The sequence below is a fragment of the Octopus bimaculoides genome, chromosome 3 (genome assembly GCF_046866305.1).
Source record: "Octopus bimaculoides isolate indiv1 chromosome 3, ASM4686630v1, whole genome shotgun sequence".
NCBI classification, from domain to species: Eukaryota; Metazoa; Mollusca; class Cephalopoda; order Octopoda; family Octopodidae; genus Octopus; species Octopus bimaculoides.
The window spans coordinates 120,514,503-120,522,867 of NC_142930.1; the positions used below are offsets into that span (position 1 = coordinate 120,514,503).

An 8,365-nucleotide genomic window follows, 5' to 3' on the forward strand; every position below is an offset into this window, starting at 1 on the left:
TAGTGCTTCAAGCGTGCCGTATCTTGATTGGCAGCTCATGGCTCAAATTAGTGTATGTTTTGAATAGGATTTTATTGGTAGAGAATAGTCACATGACTGGTCTCAGAAATTTTTTAGGTTCCTCGCTACGTCCGTGTGTTAGTATCCAATGACAATGTTTGGCTTCCTTAGCTAAGACTGGCACGGTTGACTGCTCATGTCTAAACAATCAATGCTGTGAATGCTTTCATATGTTTGTAGAGAATGAAGTTTATAACATTTTGTATGTTTCCCCTTACGTTTGTTCGTTAGTGTCAAGTATCAGTACATTTTACGCCTAAAAAGAAGTCTGACACATTTGAGTGAACATGCTTATTTATTATTATGGCACTCCAAATTCAATTTGTCTAGAGGGAGAGTGGACAGGAGTCTTTTGTATATAGTCCAGTGGCTAAAATTTTAGGTTGTTATTTGTGTCGGTTCATCATAAGTGGCAGAATGATTTTGGCAAAATGAATTTTGTGTGTGAATAGTTATTTGTGTATGTGCTTTGTTAAAGTTTGTTTAGTCTTAGTTTGTGTTTTTGTATAAAAGAATTTTCTTTCTTTATCCGCCCTTCATCTGTGCTATTCGCTGAACATAGGTAGAGTGGGGATACCTGGAATTTGGGAAACGTATTTTTTACACATATGTCTATGTGACCACTCAGTGGAATCTGTCTAGTACTTGTTCTCGGTAATTGGTCAGCCTAGTTTTTAGAATAAGCTTTGTTTGACCTGTGTAATCTTCATTACATCCTTGATATTTCATAGCGCATATTAAGTTCCTTGAAGAACATGTAAAGGGATTTTTGACGGTGAATGTCCATCTTGCTTTGAATTTGTATGTTGTGCCTTCAATAAGGTTGATGCTGGTCATGCAGTTGGAGTGGCAACAATTTATGATTGTTGGTGTAGGAAGTGTCTGTGTGTTTGCATATATATATATATATATATATATATATATATATATATATATATATAATATATGTATATGCATATTGATTTATTGATGTATTGTTTTACATATTCATAAGGCATGTTTGAGATATTTAATGCTTTTCTGTAAAGCAAACTTCTATCGCATTTTGAAACCAGGTTATTAGTATCACTAGGATGAAGTGAAACATTAAAATATAATAGAAAAATATAATAAAATAATATAACGGAATGACACATAATACTTACTCGCCAAAATTTGCCAGATTTCTCTGGAACAGTAATTTTATATGAAAAGTCAAAATTTTATAATCTACATTTAATTAATATTATAGTTCTGCATTTTCTGCCTTTGTAGTGTCAACTGTATGTTTACAAGTATTTACAAAACGTTTTTGAAACTAATAATATTTCATCTGTGTGTGTTGTTTTATCTTTATTTTTCTACAAAATTTACAATAACAGAGGAGGGTAATTATTTTTAAAATACGATATGCACAAGCAATAATGTTGAAACAGAGAATTGCGTTTAGCTGCTTATTTAGAATGAAACAGTATGCCATGGCAGATTTTAGTTCTACTAACTTTCGTTTCGCAATGAAACATATTTAGAATTGCTTTCATATGATGAATCGTAGATGTCATATTTGTCGCGAGATATTTAACTATTCACAATGTTGTTTATCGAAATTCGAACAATTTCACTTACACATGAGGATACAAGAATTCACCTTTACTCCAAGCAGCAACATCATTTTATAATGAACTCAGTTTTGTTTTCTTACTGTGATTTTCACTATTTAAATGCAAGCGTATGTATATGTTTGTCTCGTTTCCAAACAGTTCTCTATATTTAGTTCTAAATTTCATTATCGATTTCACTTTCGCACAGACGTCTTACAAAACGCTCCCAAAACATATCTTCGTATTCGATTTCATTTGGCCATTCGAGGTATGTTTTTTGTTTTAGTAAAACCCCAAGCCTTTTCGTTTGTAAATTCGACGGAATTTCATTTAACAAAACAGGAATAATAATATCGTAGTGCTCAAATAGATAGATAGATAGATAGACACACAAATAGATAGATAGATAGATAGATAGATAGATATACGACGGGCTTCTTTCAGTTTACGTCTACTAAATCCACTCAAAAGGTTTTGGTTGGCACGAAGTTATAGTAGAAGACATTTGCCCAAGATGCCACGTAGTGGGCCTGTACCCGGAACCACGTGGTTGGGAAGTAAGCTTCTTACCACACTGCTATTCATATATATATATATAGTTTACAGAGCCAATACAGTTAGAATCAACAAAAAAAAGTAACAATGTCCCACCTACACTATTCGCCGGATATTGCCCCATCTAATTATCATTTATTCCGCAGTCTTTAAAATCAGTTGGACGGGAAAAATATGATTTCTTTAGACGAGGTCACAACAATATCGGAGGAGTATTTTCGACCCGGGCAAGTGAATTTTTTAAGAGGGTTCCTGCAAAACTACTAGATAGGAGAAAGGAGAGTATATTTTAGATTTAAAAAGAAATTTGTTTATCATAATTCAGAAGAATAGAATTATAAACAAACGCATTATTTATTGGATGACTCAATATATATATATATATATATATATATATATATATATATATATATATATATATGCTAAAAGGGATATGAACGCAAGATATACAGACAGTTAGGTGATACAAGAAAGGGACAACAAAACATCCAGATAGACGATACAAAGAAAACAAGGACGGGTCATTCGAAGTCTTCTTTCCTCAGTTGATTTGAGAGTAAATCTCTAGGTATACAAGGAAACGTTACATATACATATATAATTTAGAGAAAAAACCACAATTGTTAAATTCATCCATGAAAATCCACAGTCACATATAGAAAAATTAAATACACTAAAAAGACATAATAAAAACTACAGAGTAATAAATTTTAAAATAATAAAAGAACTACACGTGTTTCATAACCACATTTTCAAATAGAAAATAAAATAAAAATCAAATCGATTCAAATCAATTCAATATATATATATATATATATATATATATATATATATATATATATATATATATATATAGCGAGTTAGGGTGAACGACACCTATCTCTAGCGGACAGATATCCTAAACTAAGGAAGGGAAAATACATTGAAAGCAGGCTGGTCTATTGAAAGTGTAAAATCACTAGATGGCAGGGATTTGCTCCCCTACTTGTAATGTATAGGACACAGGTTGTGTCATTAACCAGCTACAGAAGGTTTTCTTATAGGCTTAAAAAAGAACAGTAACGTCGTCTCGTACGGAACAGCCATGTTGAAGTGGCAAGAAATACACACACACACATATGTGTGTATGTGTGCGTGTGTGTGTGTGCGTGTGTGTGTGTGAGCGTATGTGTGTGTGTGTGTATTATAGGTAAATAATCATGACACGTTCACAATGTAGTAATCAGAGCGCAGAATATTCTAATTTTCATCGTCAAATATATTTTCGTTGTTTTCACAAATCAAGGTAATCTGAATGTCAAACAGTAGCATTTTAGTCAATAGTGAATTTATTACGAATAATGTTGTCTGCTCCTGGCAAAAGGCCCAATTTTCTTCTTTTTTTTGTGTGTAGATCGACCTCAGTACGCAACTTGTACTTAATTCATCGACCCTGAAGGGATGAAAGGCAAAGTCGAGTTCAGCGGAGTTTGAGCTCAGGACGTAAAGACAGACAAAATACTGCTAAGCATTTCGCCCCGCGTACTAACGTCTCTATCAACTCGCCGCCGTAATTTATTAAGAATATTATTAGCATAATGGCTTCTTTAAACAACCCGAAACGCAACCTGTATCACAACGATCCACCAGGAATGCATCTCTAGCAAAAATTTTACGCGTTAGTCAATTTCATTTGATGCCTAAGGCGGCGAGCTGGCAGAAACGTTAGCACGCCGGGCGAAATGCTTAGCCGTATTTCGCCTGTCTTTACGTTCTGAGTTCAAATTCCGCCGAGGCCGACTTTGCATTTCATCCTTTCGGGGCAGATAAATAAAGTACAGTTGCGTACTAGCGTCGATCTAATCGACTGCCCCCACTCCCCCAAAATTTCGGGCATTGTGCCTAGATTAGAAACGAATTTCATCTGATGCCTGTCTATAGATAAAATAAATTGTTGCATGGCCGTTCTCTGGTATGTTCACGCAGTAAATCTCTTTATCTTTTCTACAAATCATTTCTTCTGTATGTTAGAACCTTTCTAATAACCAGCATTGTGCAATATATTGTGTTTCCGTTTAAAATTGAGAAAGTTGCGACTACGTAAGAAATACGTGTAGTGAATTGTATACCAGAATGAAGCATGCAGTAGGGTTGAAGTTGGTACACCAGCATGGGTAAAAAACAATTACCGATAGCCGTAAAGGTAATGAATTTGAAAAGAATTATGAAACTAAGCAGGTCTAGTAAAACGATGGACTTTGGTGTGTTATTTTTCAAAACTAAAAGGAAATTAAATAAGCGAAGTTAAAACAAAATCCTTGATAAAATCAGATGACTTCACCTCGAACAGATTCTGTTTAACCATAAACTTCTACATGGGTTGGACAAAATGATGGAAACATCTAGCATCATAATATCATAATTTTGAAATATCTATAAAACCGTCAAAGGCTTGTTTATTTTAATGTTTTTTTTATTTTATTTCTTATTAGTGTTACTTAATACGTTTTGCTAACATTGCTGTTTCTTTTTAGATATCATCAGAAAAAGGTAATTAAAATTCATTAAAATGACAGGTCTAACGAACTTTCAAAGAGGTCATATTGTTGGTGATCATATGGTAGGCGCTAGCGTAAAGAAAACACCCGAAATGTTTGGTGCATCAAGAAGTACTGTCTCGAAAGTAATGACAGCCTTTGAGAAAGAGGGAAAAACCTCCTCGTCGAAACAAAACACCAGAAGAAAACCAAAGCTTTCAGATAGGAACCGTCGGACTCTTACGCGAGTTGTTAGAAAGGATCACAAAAGTACAGCTCCTAAAATTACTGATGAGCTTAATGACCACCTCGAGAACCCACTTTCCACAAAAAGTGTTCGCCGGGAGCTGCACAAAGCCGGATTTCATGGGAGGGCTGCAATCAAGAAACCACTATTTTCAAATAGAAACGTTGCAAAGCGTTTAGAGTGGAATAAAAACCTACAGAATTGAATCCAGGAAGAATGTGGAAGGAAGTTAATTTCTCGGACGAGTCATCCTTTACTTTATTTCCGACCACCAGCCGAATATACGTGTGGCGACAGCCAAAAGACGCATTTGACCCAGACTGCATCCTTCCAACTGTTAAACATAGAGGAAGATCTGTGATGATCTGGTGGTGGGTTATATATTGGAAATACTCCGGACCAATGGTTTCCCTTCATGGTAGAATTAATAGTCAAGACTATTTAAGCATCTTATCTTATCAAATTCATTTTATGGTTGCGAACTGTTTCCGGAGAGTAACACAATCTTTTATGGTGGTAATGCACCAATTCACTCAGCTAAAGTTGTTACTGAAGGGCACGAGGAACATTTTAGTGAAGTTGAACATATTATCTGGCCTGCACAGTCCACAGATTTCAATATTATTGAACATTTATGGTGCATTTTAGAAAAAAACAATTAAGGGGTCGATATCCTCCACCTTCATCACTACAAAAACTGGAGACTGTTTTAGCTGAAGAATGGACAAAAAATCCTTTGGAAACAATTCAAGCTTTGTACGAGTCCATGCCTCATAGAATTGAAACTGTAATTAATGCCAAAGGTGGTCCAACTCCGGATTAAAATAATTTTGTTTGAAATTTTAAGGTATTTCCATTATTTTATCCAGCCCTTGTAGCCCGTTCCAATGAAAAGCTGTACAGATTCACACACACACACGCACACACATACACACATTCTTTTATTCTTTTATTTTTTTCAGTCATTTGATTGCAGCCATGCTGGAGCACCGCCTTTAGTCGAACTAATCGACTTATTCTTTGTATGCCTGCTACTTATACTATCAGTATCTTTTGCCGAACCGCTAAGTTAAAGGGACGTAAACAGCACACCAACAACGGTTGTCAAGTGATGGCGGTGGGACAGACACACAAGCATACACGTACATATATATATATATATATATATATACAAACACAGAGAGAAAGAGAGAGAGAGCGAGAGAATATTTATCCATGCATCATGCATACACGTATATATATATATATATATATATATATATATATATATATATATATACGCATATATATACATACATATATATATGTATACATACACACACGCACACACACACACACACACACACACACACACACGCGCGCACACACACACACATATATATATATATATATATATATATATATATATATATATATATATATATATATATATATATAAAAACAAAAGTAAATGAGTATATGCATATATACGTACAGGTATGTGCATACCGACATCCACCTGTATGTATAGGTGCATATCTGGGTACAGGACATTGCAAACAAACGTAGACGAGAACACACGAGCCACATAGAGAACATTCTACTTCATCAGCTACCCACGTTTTAACACCGGCGTTTCGACGAGCTTCGGGCAGGACGCAACGTTAAAACGGCTCGTCCCATGGATCGCAGATTAAATCTGTATACGCAAATTAAATCTAGCCATGGAGGAATGTAGTGGCGGACGAAAAACAAGACAGGAAAACAAACAGAAGGCTTTACGGCCAGACGAGAAAAATTATGTGTGTATGAACGCGATGAGGCACGGAACCGAGAGAGACAAAGTGGTAGCGTGTGTTACTTAGCGAAAGCCAAGGAAGGAAAGGATTATTGACCGGAAGCATGTGACCATGCCGGTGTAAAGGGAAGAGAGAGAGTGGTAGAGGGAGAAAGAGAGGGAGGAAGTAGAAGAATGGTGAGCAACGAGAGGAAAAGAGAAAGAGAGGAAATACGAGGGGGAAAAGGAGATACGTAGTAGTAACAGAGGAAGAACAAGAGGGGTAAGGCGAGATACGTAGTAGTACAGAGGAAGAACAAGAGGGGTAAGGCGAGATACGTAGTAGTACAGAGGAAGAACGAGGGGGGGGAAAGGAAAGAGAAAGAGATAGAGTAGCGTCGGAGGATAAGTTTACGAACTACTTACAATTTTTGTGAGACGCTGCGTTCAATCATGTAAAAACAAAAGTAAATGAGTATATGCATATATACGTACAGGTATGTGCATACCGACATCCACCTGTATGTATAGGTGCATATCTGGGTACAGGACATTGCAAACAAACGTAGACGAGAACACACGAGCCACATAGAGAACATTCTACTTCATCAGCTACCCACGTTTTAACACCGGCGTTTCGACGAGCTTCGGGCAGGACGCAACGTTAAAACGGCTCGTCCCATGGATCGCAGATTAAATCTGTATACGCAAATTAAATCTAGCCATGGAGGAATGTAGTGGCGGACGAAAAACAAGACAGGAAAACAAACAGAAGGCTTTACGGCCAGACGAGAAAAATTATGTGTGTATGAACGCGATGAGGCACGGAACCGAGAGAGACAAAGTGGTAGCGTGTGTTACTTAGCGAAAGCCAAGGAAGGAAAGGATTATTGACCGGAAGCATGTGACCATGCCGGTGTAAAGGGAAGAGAGAGAGTGGTAGAGGGAGAAAGAGAGGGAGGAAGTAGAAGAATGGTGAGCAACGAGAGGAAAAGAGAAAGAGAGGAAATACGAGGGGGAAAAGGAGATACGTAGTAGTAACAGAGGAAGAACAAGAGGGGTAAGGCGAGATACATATATATACATATATATTGGCAAACAGTGTACTACTGCTGACATTCTAATGCAATACTATGAAGAGAAATTTAAGTCAAAATTGTACATACCCAATATGCACCACAATGTTTTCGAGCTTCCTATGTGAAATTAACAGCATTGGCGACAACTGTTCACTCCTTCATCGTCAGTGGTGAATTATGACAGATATTTGTCAAACAAGAGGCTACATATTATTACGGATGTAAAGTCAGTTAATGATAATTATCTGTAAACAACGACGCAAATATCCCAACTTCACCAAGTTTATGTCCGTGTTGTCATTTTGCATTTTTATAATATATTTAAGTTTCAAAATGAGGTCGCTTATGTACTTGCAACAGACACTTAAACTATTTGGATTTCTGTGCATAAAATGCTCTCTGTTATTTTATATTTAATCCAATGTTTTGGATTCTCAGATAAATTGATTCGTGTCGTGTCTTGATAATGTTATCTGAATGAACACGGAAAGTACTTTTATCGTAGTGGTTCTGGGTTCAGTCCCACTGCGAAACAACTTGGACTAGCGTCTCCTACTATAGCTCCTACTATA

General features: G+C 36.3%; 2 protein-coding genes across 2 annotated transcripts in view; both read right to left on the minus strand.

The window, feature by feature from the left end:
• LOC149136668 (toll-like receptor 6) overlaps positions 1–8,019 on the minus strand; it is a 41,417-nt gene extending 33,398 nt beyond the window's left edge. The window contains exon 1 of the mRNA XM_014915584.3: positions 7,881–8,019. The gene's annotated coding sequence lies outside the window, so the exon portion shown is untranslated. The remainder of the gene's footprint in view (positions 1–7,880) is intronic.
• LOC106869735 (toll-like receptor 6) overlaps positions 1–8,019 on the minus strand; it is a 22,080-nt gene extending 14,061 nt beyond the window's left edge. The window contains exon 1 of the mRNA XM_089349504.1: positions 7,881–8,019. The gene's annotated coding sequence lies outside the window, so the exon portion shown is untranslated. The remainder of the gene's footprint in view (positions 1–7,880) is intronic.
• Positions 8,020–8,365: the final 346 nt, after the last annotated feature.